Genomic DNA, 20,343 nt, shown 5'->3' with positions numbered 1-20,343 from the left:
TGCACCCAGGCCACCTAAAGAAAAAAAAAAAGAAATCACAGATTGGGAAGAATGACACCTTCCTATAAAATTAAAACCGCCACAAGAGATACTTCCGGAGAGGGCTTCTTAAAATATGTGTGATTCAGAATGTGATTTGTTTGTTTACACATCCAACCATTGTCCATCCATCCACCTGCCACCCCTTGTTTGTTGATGCACGATGATGTCATAAACCCCTTTTGTGAACACTGGTTGCTTATGCAGTCTCGGCCACTGTGTCAGGGATTATTACAGGGGAGAGTTGGCAAGTCCAGGGACCAGGATGGCAGATGCCTCTGCTTGAGGGAGGACAGTGACTCCACGCCAAGCTCTGGGGACGTTCCTAGAATCCAGCACAGTTCCTGGCAAGCAGGTGTTAACTTAGTAAATGCGGGACACACGGTGGCTCGTGTACTGAGCGCTTACTGCAGGCAGGGTGCAGAGTGGGGGGGTGGCGGCAGCGGGAGGGGACTGTGGTGTTTGTGCAGGCCAGGGACCCAGCATTGGACGCTGAGCCTCAGCGTCCTCATCTTCGAAGTGGGGGCAATAATTGAATGTACCTCTGGTGACATTTAAAAACATGTAAAACATGCAGCAGGGGTGCGCAGCACATGGAACGTTCCGTAAAGAGCAGGTGTCCTTACTATTATCACCATTGTTATGATCAGCATGGCTGGAAGACATCTTTGTCTGCCCTTGGAGAACTGCTGCTTTTCCCCAAGTCCCCCCAGAGTTCGAGGAAGGGGTTCCCGCTGGTTACTGCTACATAACCACCCGACACAAACCTTAGGGGCTCGACACGGCAACAACCATGTATTGCCTTTTGTGTGTTTGTGGGTTGACAGGGTTCAGCAGGGCAGTTCACCTGCTGGTCTCACTTGGGGTGTCTCATGTAATTGCTGCCAGTGGGGCCTGGGGCTGGAGTCTATCTGCAGACTCCGCGGGGCTGGGAGGACAGCCAGATCCCTCTCCACCTCCCCAGGTGGCCTCAGGACCTCTCCTGTCTCCAAGGCCAGCATGGGAACCAGAGGAGCAAGATACGGCAGGCTGGCCATATCTTGCTTGCACTGCTCCGTGAGCAAAGAAGGCCACCTGAATACACAGGAATGATTATATTACATGATCTTCCCCTTCATATCATTAAATACTGTCCCCAGCCCAGGAGTACCCTGAAAGGACAGATGTAGCCAGACCTGTCCTCACATCATCAGCATCCACTTAAAAACCTTTGTGCGTGCCGTATGTTTGTCAGATCTCATTGTAACATTCTAGGTGTACTTGCTCTCAGTGGAGGCCCTGAGCCTTTTTTTTTTCCCCAAGGGAAGAATCACCCTTCTTTGCTAAATTCCAGTTGTTTTTGCCCCCAGACCCGACTCTGCCTTAAGTAACGGATTCAGAGCCCCATGAACATGCTGGGCCTCGGGCCGGTGGCTGACACAGAAGTGGGGCGGAGGGGGGGGCACGGAAGGGCAGGGCCGAGACTGTTGGTGGTCTCTGCCTTTTCCCCACCTCTCCCTTCACAGCACGCACGTACACACACACACACACACACACACACACACACACACACACACATGCTCATCCCCACCCTCTTCCCAGCCCTTTTTCCCCTGCCCTTAGTAAACAAAACCTTTCATTCTGGGGCCTGGAAGATTCCATAATGAGTTGAGCCTCTTAACAGTCTATTTTAATAAAACTCAGCTCCCTGGCTGTATGGAGACCATAAAACATGCAGGTTCCAGCAATAATATGTTTAGTAGCCCTGCTTGATAAAGTGGAAATGTTTGCATGTTTCAAATTATGAGCAATTTAAAGTAGGAAGCTAGCAAGCCAGTGCTTGGGTTATGAAGCTTGACATTGTTAAGCCTTAAGAGAACACATACTTCAAAGTCTCCTGGTCTGAAATATGTCCTGTGTGCGGCTCGGCAAGAAGCAGCTGGGATAAGCCTGCAGCAGCCAGGAGGGAAAACCACAGTGTGATTTGGCCGCCAGGGTATCAGTCCTTGGGCACACGTGCAGCCTTTTTGTTCAGGAAGATGTGTCTCCAAAGAAAGCCCCGCCTGGCTCAACACCCACTCCCTGGAGACCTGTGTACTCCGTTACCGCTTAGTGCCTGTGAACTCGACTGGTGTTGGAGGCAATGATTTAGCATCACCAAAGCTTCCTAACAAATGCTAAATGCTGCAGGAGAGAGCAGCATGGCAGCCAGCCCCCGATCCTATCAGAGGTTTTAAAGTGACTTTATCTGAACTCTTGTGCTTTGGTTTATATCTCGTTAGGCTCTGTGCAATGTTTCATTTGAACAAGTGGTTTTTGCAAATTTCACTCTTCCCCCGCAGCACTGGCCTCCTTTCTGCCCCTCACACTGGCCAAGCGCGGGCCCCCTTCTGAGCCTCCGCTCAATGCTTGCTGATCTCTCTGCCTAGAACACGCTTGTCCCGATTTTCAGTCTGGTTTTCTCCTTCTTGGCCATCAGTTTGCGGCTTAAGAGTTACCTTCTTAGAGAGGCTCTTCCTGATCATCCCGGGGCTCCACATTTCTTCTTTCATGTCTCCTGGGTTTTCTTTTTCTGGGCGCTTACCACAATCTTGTAATGACTTTGTTTATTTATTTGCTTCCTTGTTTACTACCCATCTTCCCCAATAGCATGGCAGTTCCATGCGAGTAGATAGCTTGTCTCCCTTGTTCACCACTGGGTGGCACATGGTAAGTGTTCAATAAATGCTTCTTGGATGGATGTGTAAGTGAGTGGATGGATGGGTGGGTGGGTGGGCGGATAGATGGGTGGCGGGTTGGGTGGGTGGGTGGATGGATGGGTGGGTGGGTGGATGACAAACTGGGTGGATGGATGGGTGGGTGGGTAGGGTGGACAGACAGATGGCTGGATGGATAGATGGATAGATGGAAGAGTGGATGGATGGATGAATAGATGAGTGGTTGAATGGGTAGGTGGGTGGATAGATAGATGGCTGGCTGGCTGGCTGGCTGGATGAGTGGATGGATGGGTGGACAGATGGATGGGTGGATGACCTATAAGAATTTTTCAAATGCCAAGACTTTAGGGTTCTGAGTCCTTAGAGGATAAGATATTAGGGATGGTGAACAGAGTTTGGAAAGTTAAATGCAGTGTTTTGACACCATCGGTGGCCCCTCTGGCAACAAGAAGGCGCATGAGCTCCTAGGGTCACTTTTGGGAAAGAGGAATTGTCAGCAAAGAAAATGATTCCACTTGCCCCTTTAACATCATACTCCCTTCTTCGATTTACTTTCCCAAGGCCCAAGATGGAAGATACAGTTTCTATACCTTAAAAAAAATATCCCATAATTGCACCCACCCTGGATCCTTCATCCCCAAGCTGCACCCCCAGTCACACAGGAACAAAGACAAGCCTGTTCTTGACTAGACAGCCGAGCCAGGCCCAGCCACCGTGTGGTATGCAACCCTGACTGGCTGGCTGAATTCTTTAGCTGATAAGAGTGCTCCATCTCTTGCTAAGAGGGAGCATGCGAATTGGGGTGAGGAGACCTCCCAGTGGTTCGTTCTGTCCCCGCCCCTCCGTGGGAGGCACCACCATCTTCGGAGGGTCTCTTCTTACCTGCATCAAACCCAGGCTGCCCCTCTTTCTCTGGGTATCACTAGACAGCTCTACTTGGACCGCCCAAACTAGCGATGCCTCCATCGAAGGGCTCAGGTGGGAGGCAGACAGTGCAGAATCTAGAACGCACAACCTAGAATGGGGTTGTGAATGTGGGCATGCCCCTCCTGGGCCCCACTCCTGTTGTTCAATAAACAGTCTCCACCGGGTCCCCTGCATCTTGCCTGTCAAAACCCCCATATTCAGAATGGGGCTGCCCAGGATCACTGTGTAGAGTGTGGAGGTTATGCCCTGCTCACTTCCAGGGGGCATCCGGGCACAAAGGTATGACGTGCATGGCATCTCCTTGGAGTTGTGCCTCATGGCATTGCTGGGGAGCCCTCCCTGGAGATCTGTTTCAGAGATTACTGGGGGCCTGCCCAAGGCCACCTGCACATACTCCCACCACGAAAGATTAGGGAAGTCGTGCATCGGGCTGCATTTGGGTCGTCAGCTGCGGAATATTTCTACTGTCAGTTCAACAAAAAGTGTGATGATCACAGTGAAGCTTAACAAAGAAAACGCTATCAGGCAATTAGTAAGCCCAAGTCAGCAGGACTGATGTGAAATTTATCATGTTGGGAAGAGCGTGTTCATTTGCGTGTGACAAATGTCGGTGTGTGGGTGCTATGCTGGGGGAGCTCGGGAAGACAGCAGCTTTGCTCTTTCCATCCCCAGAGTTAGAGTTCAGATCCTCGTCTCCACTGGGGTCTCAAAGCAAGGGTGAAGAAACACAGAACTGTATTTTGCAGAGAAGAGCGAAGGGGTTGATGTCCTGAGCTGGGGATGTGGAATGTTGCTTTTAGGGAAGAAGAAGTGAGCTACAAAGAGAAGCAGCAATTTTGTCTCACACCCAGAAAGAAAGCCTGCAAGGGGGCTGCTTTGAAACCTGTCCTGTAGGAAGACAAGGTCTGTCTGGCTGTGAACCTGGGGAAGGGGGTAGGGCCCCTGCTCAGCCAGGTGCAGGAGATGATGAATAAACACGCACCTCCACCACCCTGGAGCCACAGACCGGCCAAGGTGACATTTCCAGCAGAGGGGCCATGGCAGCCTCCCCAGGGCTCTCAGCTTACAGGTGGTCGGCGGGGGGCAGCCAGACCTGACTGGGGTGTCAGGCCCCAGATGCCTCTGGAGAGGTCTAAGGGATTGGGGTATTATTAGATTCACTGCTTTCCCTCTGATTTCTTTTTTATGAACCTGCCTTTACAAACTCACATGTGTTTGCTTTGGAAGAACAATTTTGGGGGGGAGTGGCCCAAAGACATGGCCTTCTCGATGCCCCCCCCACCTCTCCTTCACAGCCAGAGTCTCTGAGCCATGCCAGGATGTAAGGTGTGTCTAAATGTGAAATAAAACATTTATTGGGGTTTAAGGCTTTACTAGAGCTTGGGAAGCCAAGGGGACAGCTGCATGGGCCTGAATGTGAGTGGATGATACCAGGATTTCTGGCTCAGCAAGGTTGGCCGCTTAGCCTGCCATCTTCCTCCTCCCTTTTTCCTCTGTTCCCCTCCCTCTGGCTCTCAGGCCGTCCCCACTGGCATCCTCTTGGCCTTGCTCCTGCCAAACCCCAAGCTTTAGTATCCCTGATAGTCCAGGTTCTGAGAGCAGGAGAGTAGGAAACAGTCAGAGGGAAGATTTCATTTATTGAGTATCAGTTGGTTAGCCAAGCACCACAGGATTCTCTGAGGATATAACAGAGAGTACGACACAGTCTCTACCTGCCCCCCATGAAGGCTTCTGTCAAATGAGGATGAGCAGTTAATGATAGGTTAGGTGGAGAAATGCAACAATTGGGTGGACAGAGTTGATGAGGGGAGGTTAAATCACAACTTTATGGGAGCACTGAGCTGGTGGGGTGGGATGTAAAGCAGGGAATACTTCCTGGAGGTGTCTCTTAAGTGAAATGTGGATGAGTGGAAATTATTTGGGTATAGAGGAGGAGCAGACACGAGACAAAGCTTGACATTGCTTTAGGAAGCTCACTGAAAGGTCAAAGATGGGGAGTGTGAATCGCCTGCTCCTGGCCTCACTGAAAAGACAGGATTTGTAAAACATTGAGATGCTCGCCAAGAGTTATGGCCCGGGTAACCTCAAAGACAGATTAATGGGAGTGTCCCGTCAGGGGAGGAAGATCCTGGCTGCAGGTGACCAGCTCTCTGGTGAGGTGAGGTAGGGGTCCTAGGAGGTCAAGTATGGCGGACTAAAAATGGCCACAGAGTGTTTGCCTTTCTCCAAGAGACAATCTGTTTCCTCTCCTTGGAATTTGGGCTGTCCCTGTGATTGATTTTGACCAGGAGCTTCAGAGGGAATGACCTTCCAGGATTTCCAAGTGCAGAACTTGAGAGGACAGAAAATTATGTGTTCTTCCTCTTAGAGCCCAACAACCACACTGTGGGAATCCCCAGCCAAATGTGGAGGCCACACGGAGGTGAAGCAGTGTGCAGTGGTCAACAGCCCAGAATGGTCACCCAGCCACAGCCAGCACCAACTGGCCACCGTGCGAGACCGCCATCTTGGTTGCCCAGAGGAACAGTCTTAGCTCTAGTCAACACCTGGAACAGAAAGACAGCCCAAACGAGTCCAATCAACCCCAGAATCTTGAAAGATAATAAGTGATTATTGTCCTAAGGCACAGGCTTGGGGTGGTCAACAACCGAAATATCAGACAAAGGTCCGACCCCCTGAAACTGAAGTAAAAGTCAGTCACCTGTATTGACCAGGCTCCCCACACTGGCTCATTCTGTCAACAACTAAGGAGCTCAGGATTTACTGACAAGCTTCTTCCACCGGTTCTGCCTTCAACACGCCAGTACACTTTGATGGTATATGTTGGCCAAGGCACTCTTACAGAAGACATAGGAAAATACCTTCTGCCCTCAAGGGGCTCATTGTATATGTGAAAAGAAATATGCACCAGGGGCATCTGGGTGGCTCAGTCAGTTGAGCATCCAACTCTTGATTTCTGCTTGGGTCATGCTCTCAGGGTCCTGGGATCGTGCCCCGTGTTGGGCTCCACGCTCAGCAGAGAGTCTGCTTGAGGATTCTTTTCCTCTTCCTCTGCCCCTCCCCCTCCAAGCCCAACTTGTTAAAACTAGGATATTTAGATGTTATCCCAGAGTCTTCCCTGTCCCTCCCCAACAAACAGTAACAACTAACATTTGCACAGAGTCCTTACTATGCCCGGCATCATGCTGAGAATTTCCATGAATTAACTCATTGCATTCTCATGGCAACCCTAAGAGAGTACTATTGTCCTTCCTGCTTCACAGGTGAGGAAACTGTGACACAGAGTTAAGTCACTTGCCCAAGTCCCAAAGTTGGTCTGTGACAGAGCTGAGATCTGAATCTAGGCTGGGTAATCCCAAAACCTACATTCTTAACCAGTCCTTTAGAATCAGTGCCCACCCCTGAGTTAGAGAGTTTGAGACGCAAATTCTTTGCTCTGTAAACTTAGTCAAATAATTGACCTGTTTGATTGGGTTTTCTTCCCCATAAAATAGGCTCATACTTTTTTTTATCAAGATTATTGCAAGGAAACAACAAACATATGCACCTTTCTTGATACATAACCACAGCTCAATAAATGCTGGTGTATTTTCCCTTTCTTTGGTGTCTCTCTCTCACTGGAGAAGACTTCTATCACATAGGATTCCTGAACTCAAAGAATGGGTACGGGGCACCTGGGTGCCTCAGTCAGTTAAGCGTCTGCCTTTGGCTCAGGTCATGATCCCAGGGTCCTGGGTTTGAACCCCACATCCGGCTCCCTGCCCAGTAGAGAGCCTGCTTCTCCTTCTCCCTCTGCTGCTCTCCCTGCTTGTACTCTCTCTCTCTGTCAAATAAATAAAGTTTAAAGAAAAAAAAAAGAGTGGGTAAATCATGATGGTAGCTTGCCTCACATTGAAAGCACGGTATTTTAGACAGTCATCTCTACTGGAGACGTTTTTCATTTCAACCAGGATCTATAACCATTGTAAACATGTAGCTCTAGGGCAGGGATCTGCAAACTTTTCCTGTAAAGGGTCAAATAGTAAGTATTCTAGGTTTGTGGGTCATAAAATCTCTGTCACAGCTACTCAGCTCTGTTGTAGCATGAAAGCAGCCAAAGATATGTAAATGTACGAGCACGGCTGTGTTCCAATAAAACTTTATTTACAAAAACAAGTGGCAGGCCAGGTTTAGCCTACAGGCTATTTTTGCTAACCTCTGCTCTAGTATAAGAGTATAGAGCTTCTGCGGGCACGACCTCTTCCAAGCATGGGAGAAGGTCCTATAGGCACGAGTTTGCTTGAAGGTAAAATGAGGAACGGAGTGACAGATTCCAAAAGCAGTGAAAAGTTCTGCCAAAGTATTCCTAAGACTTTTGGTATCCAGCATGCTATGAGCCTGGTGCTACTCCAAGTTTTCAATTCTAATATTTACAATTTTGTAAGTGGCTTATAGGAATATAATGCATCATTTATTAAAAAAAAAAGTCAGAAGAAGTCATTCAGCAATCAGCTTTGTGGAATTGGGTCTAATGCACAAAGTGATGACCCTGTGTCTCCTTATTGAGTATAACCTTTGTGTTCCTGGAGAACAATACTCTGGAAATGCACCCGGGGAAATAAGCATTCCATGGCAAAATATACTGAGGAAAGTCTATATATTCTATTCTCCCTCTTGGAGATCTCTAATGCATTGATCTAAATATATTAAAAGGGCTGAGAATTCCTATGGTATCAGAACCCGTTAATCTTGGTGAACTCTGAGTTTTTAACAAACTTGCTTGACCACAAAAACTTAATAGCTCATAGGTTAAAAACATAGGGTCTGGATCCAATAAAATGAGAATAATAATCCCTATCTCATGGGGCTGGTGTGAAGAACACACATGAGGAAGCCTGTGAGTGGCTGGACGCGACCCGTGACATAAGATACCAGTGCTGAATTCTGGCTGTTCGTTCTATCAACACGCTTGGGAAATGCTGGTAAAGAGAACCTAGAAAGGTATTAACGTATTTGTTTCTTGTGTTAATTTTGAAAAGGGTTAGTTAATGGTAGTCCATATTTTATGGTTTAACAGATGCCATAATTGATCTTTTGAAATATTTAGAAATTTCAGCTTAAGGCTTGTGCTCATTACCAAGGCACTTTCTGGGTTGGGTTTTTTGTTTGTTTGTTTGCTTTTTAAAATTATTCTTGAAAGCAAAGACCTGACGGTGTTGCTAGGTTTGAACTAGAGGTGCATGGGGACCAGTTCCTTAGGAGACATCAGACCCTGGGGAATTCTTACCCCCGTGTGGGTGGGTGGTGATCTGCAGAACCCTAGAAACTGGCTGAATGAAAACAGTCAGCCTGAGAGGGGGGATGTGGATGCTGGTGGTCTCACTCCCCTCCACAGCAGGACATTTTCACTGCCCCCTCCCACAAAGGCCAGAGGCCCCAGATATTGACACATGCCTTTAAGCCCTTGGACACTTCAAAGAAAGAAGATTAGGAGCGAATCTCAGAACCCATTCCCCAGAGAGAACCGTTTGTCCAAAAGTTGATATTATTGATGCTGGTAGAAGCTGAGAGGAGCGTGTAATTTATTTAATAAAAGTCGGGCTGTGTTTCCTGGGGCTCCTGAGTTTTCCTACTTCCTTGTGAACATTCTCAGGGGCTAGGACGGCCCCCTGTGATCAACACAAATGTTTGATCAGCTATGCGTCTACTCCAGGGCAGCTCAGATGATCCAAGAGGCTTTGGCTCCCTCGTTGTCTCCAGAGTTTTCTCCTTAAATTCTTTGTTTCTTCAGAATTCATTATAAACGACATAATTACATCTCTTTTTCTTCTCTGATTGAGCACATTTCTTACAAATGGTGATTTCCCATTTGGATGCGGGAGGAGGCTGAGTGGATGCCATGCGCATAGGCAGCCTTGCTTCTCCATCCCACAGCTATACTTCTTCCTGACGCCAAAGCAGGAAGGCTTGTGCCTGGTGTGGGGCAGGGACAGATCCCCACAAATCCACAAGGAAGGAAGGAGGGCTGGGGTCAGCCCAAAGTTGAGCTTCACAGAACAATGGAGTCCTTGTAGAGAATTTGAGATGTTACCATGAAAAATTAATGGGGGTATATTGTTCCCAAGTCTAGGCCTTTTTATCTGTATATGATTGCTATAATTCCTTGCTTAGAAGCAAACATTTGATTAGACCTTTGCTTCCCAGCTATAGTGAAAACAGAAACAAGGATTGGATAGGCAGCAAATTACCAACTGCAACAGGAAGAATTGAAAATCAGAGACAGACACGAGAGAATTCATTTGTTCATTCATTCATTTTACTGATCTTACTGTGTTTCTTCCTGTGCCAGGAACTACTTTGCATGGTATAATTACAGTGGTGAAAGTAATAGTTTATATTTGTTGAGCACATATTATATAATAAGTATTACTCCATTTAGTCCCAAACGCTAGAAACTGTCCTATTTATTTAATTTAGTTAAAAATAAATACAGAGGAGGAAACTGAGGGTTGGTGAAGCTAAATGATTGGCCAAGGTCAACAAAACTCATAGGGAGCAGATTTTGGATTTCAACCCTGGCAGTCTGATACCAAGACTCCCAAATTTGGTTCAGTGAGTACACTGCCACTCATGGGGTTTGCATTCTAGCAGGGAGGCAGACCATTGAAAATAAAGACAAATGTCAACATATACATAAGGAAGATAATTTCGATTGGCAGCAAGAGCACTGGAGAATGTGAGAGGCAGTGGTAAGGGGAAGTTATCGGGAAGATCCTTCTTCTCCACCTTGGCACTTGTAACTCATTGGGGCTATTTGTCTCATCTGAAGGCAGGGGGATGGATGAGAAGTTCCTTCTGTGGCTCCTTTCTTCCTAGGGCCATACAGGTGGCACTCGCCACTACTTAAAACAGTGTTCTACCTCTGTGTTCTAATGCATGGGATTTCCCAGCACAGATGGAGCTAGATCACTAGACATGAGCTGAATTTGATGATACCTAAGCAAAAAGTCACCTTTGTTCTTAAGCCAGTAATCCTACAGGGGACACCCAGCTATGGTAATAAACACCTATTGATGTTCAAAGATCAGAAATCACTGAAATTAGTGATTCTCAACTGAGGGTGATTTTTTTCCTCCAAGGGACATTTGATGATGTCTGGAGACATTTTTAGTTGTCACAAGTGCGAGATGGATGCTAATGGTGCTAAATATCCTACAATGTGCAGGGAAGCGCCCTGCAACAAAAACAATCCAGTCCAAAATGTCAGTAGTACCAAGGTTCAGAAACCTTACACTAAAGTGATATATATGTGCACTGAAGGGAGAGAGAGCACAAGAGAATGCCACTCTCATTTTCTAGAGACTTTCTGCCCCCAAAATTCTTCCAAACTTTTAGGAAGAAGGGAGCTTTCAAACAACATTGTTATGCATTGAATTGTGTCCCTATGATGAAGCCCTGACTCCTAATGGGATGACATTTGGAAATGGGGCCTTTGGGAGGTAATTAGGTTGAGGTGAGGTCATAATGGTGGGGTCCTCATGATGGGATTAGTGACCAATAAGATTAGACACCAGAGAACTTGCTTCCTTTCTCTCTCTCAGCCTTGTGAGGATACAGTGAGAAGGTAGCCACCTACAAGTCAGGAAGCAAGCCCTCACTGGGGAACAGAGTTGACTGGCACCCTGATCTTGTACTTCCTAGCTTCCAGAGCCATGAGAAATAAATTCCTGTTGTTTAAGCCACCAAGTGTATGCTATTTTGTTATGGCAGCCCAAGCTGACTAATATATTCTACTAAAACTTTCCATCGAAAATTTGAAAGTTTCCATCAAAATAGTTAAAATTTCATCAAAATTCAGCAGTCGAATTAAAAAAACTCAACTTTCAGAATCAAGAAGGGTCCCACTTTCAAAAAGGCTTATCATTTCCATTAGAGCAAGAGAGGACTTGCTTAGAGACATGTGGTAAAAGAGACAATGCCTAAATCCCTACTTGCATAAAATTGATAATACAAAACACATCTCCATTAGGGTCTTCTTTAATTGAAACGATGCTTTCTTTCATCCCTGCCAGGAAGAAGAAAAATCATGTTTCCAGCTTGGACTGCTGTTTCATCTGTTAGACCTGCTCTTGAGCTAAGCCAAGTTTCATTAAAAATTATTGGTCTCATAACTTTTTTTGTTGTTTTTTGCTTTAAAGAGCCCCATATGGAACCAATCTCATGATAGGATTGTAGCTGCACAAAGCCATTGGGCATTTTGACCTACTCTTGGATTCTTAGAAGATTTTAAGTACAGATCTAATTTTTCCCCACACCGGAGAATTAAGTGAATATTTCAGCTAAATGAATAAATATATCCAAACTTCAAAAGTTAGATTAAAGAAATGGTGAAGCAGATCTAGTCAGCACACAGATTTTTTTTTTTTTTTTTTTTGTCTTTACAGAGCCCATTTCCTTGAGTGGCCCGATGCTCTGCCTCCAAGAGAACTTTTCCACTTTCTCCTTGGGTGCCAACCATCGCCCACTCTTGCCTGATTAAGAAATTCTCTGGGAGGACCAGAGCATTTGCAAACAAGTAAAATATGATCACAGCCCTTGCACAAGTATTTTAACAACCCAACCTTATGATAGGTTGTATTTCATTGGGTTGGAAGAAACACTGCATTATCTGGGAAAACAGCACAGATGTTGCCTAATAAATGTTTTGGTTTATGCATTGTATTAACCTCATGAAACATTTATGCAAATCTCACATTAATAAAAGGTAAAAGAACCATTATATGTTATGAAGATTACAACAGGATGACCTTTGTTTTGTTTTTGTTTTGTGGGGGTTTTTTGGTTTTTTGGTTTTTTTGTTTTTTTCACCTCGGTATTTTATGGGTGTGTTTGTAACTCTTGGGGTTTCTATTTAGAAGCACACAAGGGCATTACAGATTTTCATCTCTTCTGTTTTCAGTTCTGTTATCATTCCTTCCAGCTGATTTCACATTTTATGATGCTAATGGTGGGTGTATGGTTTTGAGTTTCTCTCCTGTCAGCTGGTCAGTAGGTCCAAGGGATATATTTAATAGAATCTGACAGCTGATGGAACTGGTCTCATTGAAAGAGGATTTGACATGTGGAGTGAATGTGAGGACCCTGAATTCGCCATAATAACGGCCATTATTATTCAACCCCTCACAGCCAATATAACTCTTTCTCTTGTACACACCAGTACATGTGTATAAAAGACATGACTTCTGGATGACTTCTTCCGTATACTGATCTGAGGGCCGTTTAGATAGCATGTCAAAACAGATTAGCCATCTTATCCTGCCACAAAATTAAGGGAAAGAACTTTGTACAACTCTGTCCAACAAATGCACATGTGCCTGTAAACAAAGAAGGTACAGAAGGGGCGAAGATTGTCCCTTGGGAGGCAGAGAGGTTGTGGGAGCCAGGGCACTGAGAAAAGCTGCAGACCCGCCCAGTTAGGGTGCTCTGGTGGGGACCCCGAGAGGCACTGCCTGAGATAGAGCAACAGATAAGAATCCACTGCTTGGGAGGCTAGCCCCAAGCTTCGTCTCATATGCATGTGCCTGGGACATTAGGGTGGATTCTGGTCCTCCTCAGCCAGACAGAACCAGAATCTCTGTAGAAATCAATTTATACACGTGCGTCTTGACAACCTGAGACAGCCACATTGTTTGCTAGGCCTCTTGTCTACTAGTAGCTAACTTTATACATAAAATTTATTGAATGTTCGCTAAGTGCTAAACTTTATATCAACTCTTTTGATCTTTCCAAGAACCTTAACATGTAGATATTATTATTAATTATTATTATCCCAATTTTACATATGCAGAAGCTGAGGCACAGCCAAGTTAGGTAACTGGTTACAACTCACAGCTAGTAATTGGCGGAGCAGATATTGAACTTCAGGCTGTCAGAACCCATAGCAATGATGGTGACACTCTTCTGTTTCCATTTCATTCCATGACAGTGAGAAGTGTGCGTGTGTGTGTGTGTATGTGTGTGCACGCACATGGATGGAAATTTTGGGGTAATAATGTCCCCTTAGAAGCCATGTGGTCCAGGGTGCCTGGATGGCTCAGTCATTAAGCATCTGCCTTTGGCTTAGGTCATGATCCAAGGGTCCTGGGATGGAGCCCCACATCGGGCTCCCTGCTGTGCAGGAAGCCTGCTTCTCCCTCTCCCACTCCCCCAGCTTGTGTTCCGTCTCTCTCTCTTGCTGTCTCTCTGTCAAAGAAATAAATAAACTCTTAAAAACAAAACAAAACAAAACAAAACAAAGAAACCATGTGGTCCATCCCCCTCAGCTGCAGCCAAACTCCCATTCAGTCAAGGAAGCAACTGACTGTTTCTTCCTCTGTAACCTGGTCATCTCCCATCCCACGGGGCTGTGACAGAAAGGAGAACCCGGGCACACTCACAAGAGTCCCAGACCCAAAGTGGCCACTCCAAAACCCTTCTCCTCATCATTTCCAATCTTAAAACCCCACCCCACCCCACCTATCTCCTTTTGTCAGCTGCCCTTCCCCTCCCCCCCGCCCCCCAGTTTCAACACTGCTTCATGAGGGCATTATTTAAGGTAACGAGACCAAGAACAGTTGATTCTACATTCTTGAATATCCTTGTATTTGTCCACTGTCATTCGCCAGCAAAAAAAGGAAAATGGTCACAGAGAAGTGTGTGCATGTGTCCGAAGTACCTGAGGAGAGCATGCCAGATGTTAGGAGATCTACTCATAGCTGTCTGTGTTTAAATTACATGGCGCTGGTACTTTTTAGGTCAGAAGCATAAAACTTACTATTGATCTTGAGCAATACATCCAATTTTGAATGTCTGTTAAAGCCCCAGGCACTTCAATGCCACATAATCAATATCTTTTCATTCTTTCTTCCCGCCCCCTTTTTGGTAACAAATGTATGAGTTTGTTTATCCATCCTGCAGCCTTGCATTTTATTCCTCAAGTAGGACACACAGCGTGCTGGGAACCCACTGCTCAGCCCTCCATTTGCAAGACTGCAGGATCTGAGACTCAGGTATAATAGAAATAAATAGCCATTCCTAGAGCCCAGACCGCTTTCCAGGATCTAGGAACAGGATGCCCCTTGGAAGTGACCAAATGACATGGCCTGGGGAGTGGTGTGCAGAGAGACAGAGACAGAGAAATCAAGATGGAAAATATGAAGCCATGTTTACCCTGCTGTAGACCCTAAGATCAGATAGTATGTGGAATCCTGAAATTTAGAGCGGGAAAGGGCCTTGCAAATTATTTGGAAGGGTGTTATCTTCTGACTTGCAGATGAAAACACCGTGGTAACGACCCAGGGTTCCATATGTACTGGGTTGTTGAAGCAGCCCAGAGAAAATGAGCTGTATCAGTCAGAAAATGGGTTAAGCCCGGTCTCTGTTAGGGAAAGAGAAAGGGCTTAAGGTCAACCAGATGACCATGGTGGTCTCTCTACTGGAACCCTCAAGACATCTGGTAAGTAGATCAACCAGGTAGGCTGGTATGACTCTGGGCTCAGAGACCATTCTCTGTGCCTAAGGGCCCAATGCTGAGCAGATGGGGTTGGGATTCAGGAGTGGCTTTTTCTATAGGCTGTAGGATAGAGTTAACTCTGGAGGGTGAGGAGAATGGAACAGTGAGCCTGGTGAAGGGTGAGGAATGGGAAGCAGAGGTCAGAGGACAAAGAGACACGTTATGCAAAGGCAAAGAAGCAAGAGGAAGCATGGCGTGCTGAGGGAATTGCAAATGGTTCACATTAGCAGCAGGTGGGGTGCATGAAGGGGCAGCATGAGAGATGGCATCACACACGCCCATGGGTGTCCTGCATGAAGGAATTCTGAACTCCCTGCTTTGACAGGTTCCGAATCAGGAGAGTGACATGATCAGCATTGTAGTGTAGCAAGTTTAAGCTGGCAAGAGGGCAGAGGATGAATTGGAGGGGCAAGGCTGGGGTCAGGGAACCAAAGAGTAGGCTATTCCACAGGGCAAGGCCAGCAATGACAATGACCCGAGCAGAAAGGGGCAAAGCAGGGCCTGGGTTTCAGATATTTGCAAGGGAGGCTCTGCAGAGTCTGTTGAGAGTCTGTGGATGGGTGAAGCGATGGGAGGATCACAGTGGGAGGCAGTGACACTTAATCCTGGCACTATGTGTGACCTAATTGTGATTTACTGTGTGACTTGTGGCAAGTCACTTAATCTCTCTGAGACTTGGTATCCTCACCTATGATATGAAGATAATATTGTCTACCCCATGGGGCTTTGATGACAATGAAATGAAGAAATGCATGGAAAGTACATTACACAGTGCTCTGCACATAGTAAACCTTCAATAAATAGTAGCTGAATTTTATTATATTACTGTGGGAGATGTCCAATGCAATATGCTTTGTTTTAAGGTAGCATCGTTCTTAACATAGTCTTGAAACAGATTGCTTGGGTCACAGGCTGTTTCCAAGTAACTCCATAGGCTGGAGTTACTTCCCTAGTGCAGGAGACAATGTCTTAAGCACACATCTAACTTTCTCCTACTTCCCAGGTTCCCAAGGAAATAACCAACCATGTATGAAAATAGGAAAACACTTATATATCAGCACTGGGTATTAGAGAAGAGTGATGATTATAGGCCAGAAGATCTGCAGAATTCTGTTAGACACATGGCCAATGGACCAGATTGAAGGACAGGCCAATTGGACCTATGATTCCCAGAACAAGAAGGAAGAGTCTGCTTGATAAGAATTTCAAAAAAGTCTTGGCAAAACCTCACCAATGGCCCTATGCGGCTGGGGGTGGGGGGCTGGAGATGAGAGTGGACTAGCACATCTGGTGCTGGTCAGTACTTTGAGGAAGTGCCCACAGGGCACAGCAAGAGTGATACCCACAGCAGAGGTTCCTTGGATTTAACCCCAAAGCAGAATGCCATGCCAGACCTGGATCAGGGCATTGCCCCCAACCAATTCCTGGCTGCTGAGCTTCATTAGACATTCAACAACTTGCCAGCATCTAGCTCCTAGTATTGACTTTGATTTTAAACTTGGAATCAATCCTTCTTTCTGAGTCCACCTGGTCTGAGTGGATTTCTGGGATGGAGTTCATGACCTAGGTCTGGTCAATATAGCACAGAGTGGACCACAGTGATTGGTTCGGGAATGGTCGTGCCACCCACAGTAGTCCAATCAGAATGGCTCTCAGAAGTTTGGTGGGAGTCCACAATGAGATACCACTTCACACCACTGGGACGGCTGTGACACAAAAGATAGATACTAACCACAACTGGCAAGGATGTGGAGAAACTGGAATGCTCCCACACTGCTGGTGGGGTTTTAAATGGTGCAGCTGCTTTGGAAAACAGTCTGGCGGTTCCTCCGGAGCTTAAATATAGAGTTACCATACAACCCAGCAATTTCACTCCTAAATATATACCTAAGAGAAATGAAACCAAAAGTCCACACGATGTCCACAAATGTTTAGAGTAGCATTATAATAGCCAAAAGGTGGAAACAAATCAATGTCCACCACCCGATGAATGGATAAACAAAATGTGGTACATCCATACAATGAAATGTTATTCAGTCGTAAAAAGGAATGCAGTTCTGATACATGCTACCACATGGATGAAAGCATGTGCTAAATGAAAGAAGCCAGTTAGAGTGGACCACACATGATATAATTCCATTTATAGGAAATGTCCAACATGGGCAAATCTCTGTTGATAGAAAATAGGTAAGTGGTTGCCTAGGTCTGGGGGGCTGGGGGAATGAGGAGTGACTGCTAATGAATATGGGATTTCTTTTTAAGTTGATGAAAATGTTCTAAAATTGACTGCTGATGGTTGCACAATTCTGTGAATATACTGGTACCGTTGAAGTGTATATTTCAAGTGAGCAGATTGTATGGTATGTGAATTACATCTCAATAAAGCTGTTACAAAAGAAGTAGAGTGGGAACCAAGGCAAAGACCCAACGTGTAGTAGGAATTGACCTGCAAAAATTTACATTTTACCCAAGGGACCAGCGCTATCTATGGTAGCCACTTGACCACTCAGATGTTCCAAAGGCTACTATGGGAACTTGAGAATGAAGGTAGCTTAGCTGAAGGAAAATCCAAGTAATAGAAAGAAACAATTTTTGGATTCTCAAGAACATGGTTTATGCTCTGAATCCAGCTTTGCTTGAAACCAGAATGGCCCTTTGACTTCTGTTCCTCACTTAACCCAGTCTGAGTTGGATTTTGCATCACTTGCAATAGAAAAGACCCTGAGGCAAATACCAAACACACAAAAAAGGGACTCTTGAGCAAAGAGCTGGAGCTTCTGGCTCCAACTACCTCCAGCCTCTGACTCCCTCACCTTACCAGTATCTAACTCCCTCTCCCTTCAGCTTCTGGACCTTGGAATTAGCAAAATAAAACTCCATTGTGTTTAATCCACCCCGTTCTACTATCATTCCGGCCTGAATGACTCAAACAGGGACTCATACAATCTCCAACAGAACTCCTCGTGACACAGAGAAGCAAACAAAGAAAAAATCACCAGGACATATGAGAAGACAGAACCGTTCAACAAAAGGGGGACTATAGGTGCCTTCAAGAGTTGAGTTATTGCGAGAAGCAAGAAAAAACTTCTAAGATTGTTAATTCAATTTGTTGGAAGGAATCAAGAACAAACTGTGGTTTCCATTTCTAGGTAGCACTTTGGGTTTATCTGTTTAATTCCCCTTCCTCTCAAAGCCTCATTATGACCAAATTTTTAAAAGAAAAGAAAGAAGGGGGCGTCTGGGTGGCTCAGTAATTAAGCGTCTTCCTTCGGCTCAGGTCATGATCCCAGGGTCCTGGGATCGAGTCCCGCATCGGGCTCTCTGCTCAGCGGGGAGTCTGCTTCTCCCTATGCCTCTCCCTCTGCCCCTGCTTGTGTGCTCTCTCTCTCTCACTCACTCTCTCTCTCAAATAAATAAAATCTTTTTAAAAATTACTTTAAAAAAAAGATATGATGGAGAAGGAGGTGGTTGAAGTAAAGAATTAAGAAGCCTGCAGTCCAGTGGGTGGGGAGGGTCCTGTCAGAAGAGGAAGGAAGAGATAAGAGTCTCAAAACCCCCTCAAACTTGGAGTCATGAAGTTTAAGGTGGCCCACAGAGCAGTTGGTTTGGGGCACATTCAAGGACTTTGGAAAATAAGAAATAGCCAACAGTACCGTTGGCACCTGGCCTTCACAGGGCCTGAATGGGGTGCGAAGCGAAGAAGAGGTGCTGCTGAGGGGACTCACCATGAGAACAGTTGTGCTAGTGAGGGAAGGGACTTGGTGCCCTAATTTAGGGCTATTATTACAGTCACAGCAGAATAGTGCTTGGGGCAGCAGTAAATGTCCCTGTCTAATGAGAGCAAGTAGAGCTGTTACCTGAAAGACACAGGTGAGTGTCACCGGGGAGAGGATGAAGTGGTGGAGAGAGAGCACATCTCAGCCCCGAGGGGGCTTCAGATGCTGCAGCCCCACATCTGCACCAGCGAACTGGCGAGGCGGCCTCTGCGCTGCTCATTTACCTTCCCCAGGAGTTCACTCCCTGCTCCTCGAACTCAACTGAACTCCCAAACTAAGAAAGAAAACTGTCGGATGGACAAAGAAATTCTTTTTCCCTCTTTGAGTAACATATTTAAACAAGGATTCTAACAGAATCTCCATTTCCAATTGTGGGTAAACAGTTTGTGCTCTGCAGGTATATACAATAAAATGGAACCAAGTTTCTGTGCATATGCCAAGTTTCTGTGGTTTAAAAAAACGGAGCTTATTCTGAGAAATTGAAGCAACTGTGATCAAATATTCCCCCACGATGTAAAACTATACCAAGAAATAAGAAAAAAAACTCTGATTTGAACATTCCCCCATAAGCTTAGATTTTGCTTCTTTTAATGGAAAACCCCGAAATTCAGAAAGATAGCTCCCCAGTGAAAAACAATCCTGGAAATTTGCTAATTCATTAAGGCAAAGAAGAGCAGATTTAATAGAGCAGAAAACTGAATCTGTGAGTTAAGAAATGAGCTCAAGGAACTCCCCCAGAAATCAGTGAAAAAAAGAATCTTTCTTTGGACATAATGAGAAAAGAGAGAGAGAGGAAAAGAAAGGGGTCGGGGTGGGGGAAGAAACTAGGTGCTGGGGATCAAATATCCATGTAGGAGAGATCTGAGATGGTGACAACAAACGAGGGGAAAAAAAATTCAGTAAAGATTTGATGGAAAATTCCTCTGAGCGGAAGAAAGACTTGCACCTTTAGGATCTAAAGGCAAAGTACATCCTGCGGGCCATTTAAACAGTTTTGTAAAAAAAGTTTTATTTGAACACAACTGTACTTGTTCATCAGTATACCCTCAATGGCTGCGTTTGGGCCACAACAGCACAATGGCATAGTTGAGGCGAACCTGAGATCCGCAAAACCACACGGCCCTCTAAGAAAAGGTTTGCCGGCCCTGTAAGAGTTCTTTGAGACACGTATGGGTAAAATATTTGAATTTCAAGGATACCTTTCTTTTTAATCCTATAAAGATTTAGTCCTCTGGGGAAGAAAATCTCAAATTCCCTCAAAAAAAGAAAAAAAAAAGGAGGGACAAATTACATTAGGCAGAGCTTCTTAGCAAATTCTAGGATAAAATGTTTCAAAATGGAAAGGCTTCTGGAGGAATGAAACTGGGAACTAAGA

At 45.6% G+C, this 20,343-nt stretch overlaps 1 long non-coding RNA gene across 1 annotated transcript; it reads left to right on the top strand.

The window, feature by feature from the left end:
- The first annotated feature begins 296 nt into the window (after window positions 1-296).
- On the top strand, window positions 297-11,793 carry LOC141371094 (uncharacterized). Its single transcript, XR_012375728.1, has 3 exons — window positions 297-394; window positions 8,520-8,642; window positions 11,714-11,793. It is a non-coding gene; the product is annotated as an uncharacterized lncRNA (long non-coding RNA).
- The last annotated feature ends 8,550 nt before the right edge of the window (window positions 11,794-20,343 follow it).

The sequence above is a fragment of the Callorhinus ursinus genome, unplaced genomic scaffold (assembly GCF_003265705.2).
Source record: "Callorhinus ursinus isolate GAN/ISIS: 27379988/994484 unplaced genomic scaffold, GSC_fseal_2.0 scaffold56, whole genome shotgun sequence".
NCBI classification, from domain to species: domain Eukaryota; kingdom Metazoa; phylum Chordata; class Mammalia; order Carnivora; family Otariidae; genus Callorhinus; species Callorhinus ursinus.
The sequence above is the reverse complement of the archived record's forward strand: the minus strand, read 5'-3'. Positions and strand labels throughout refer to the sequence as shown.